The following is a 734-nucleotide window of genomic DNA, read 5'->3' as shown; positions in this document are numbered from 1 at the left end:
CGGGAGTGGCCACTGCACTCCAGTCTGGGCAACAGAGTGAGACTCCAACTCAAAAAAAAAAAAAGTACCAGCAAACCTGTGAATTTAGAGCTCATCCCATCTCAGTCTCTCATTTTAGACAGGAGGAAACTGAGTCTCAGAGAGCAATAGGGACTTTCCTGAGGGCCCATGACAAAGTCTCCTAACATGTTCCAGTTCTCCTCCCTCCACCTTCAGGAAGGTACAATCTAGTCACCCAAACATAAGACCTATAGAGACTGGGCAGCGAGACCTCATCTCTACAATAAATCAAAAATTTAGCTGGGTGTAGTAGCACGCACCTGTAGTTCCAGCTACTCGGAAGGCTGAGGCAGAAGGATCGCTGGAGCCCAGCCGGGCAAGGCTGTGGTGGCCAGGAGCGGTCACTGCCCTCCAGTCTGGGCGACAGAGTCAGACTCCAACTCAAAAAAAAAAGACCTATAGAGAGGTCGATGGGCAGCACAGAAGAGTCTGAAGGCTGAACAGGGATAGTGGGGCTCTGACAAGTCTCTATGACTCCAGGAATGTGAAAACAGTTGCTGACTACCCCATCCTGTGCTCAGCTCTTAATGATAATCAGAATTGATTTTTCTAGGCAGCAAGTTTCCTGGTGTGGTTGCAGAGACATGCTGACACTTTTATCTCCCCAAAGCCTGTAGAAACCAGCTGCTGGAGGAGGTTTAATCTGATTTTTAAAGTCACAACAAAGACGATGG

Source organism: Carlito syrichta, unplaced genomic scaffold, assembly GCF_000164805.1.
Source record: "Carlito syrichta isolate Samal-C Ts95f unplaced genomic scaffold, Tarsius_syrichta-2.0.1 Scaffold307231, whole genome shotgun sequence".
NCBI classification, from domain to species: Eukaryota; Metazoa; Chordata; class Mammalia; order Primates; family Tarsiidae; genus Carlito; species Carlito syrichta.
This window is presented reverse-complemented; position numbering follows the sequence as displayed.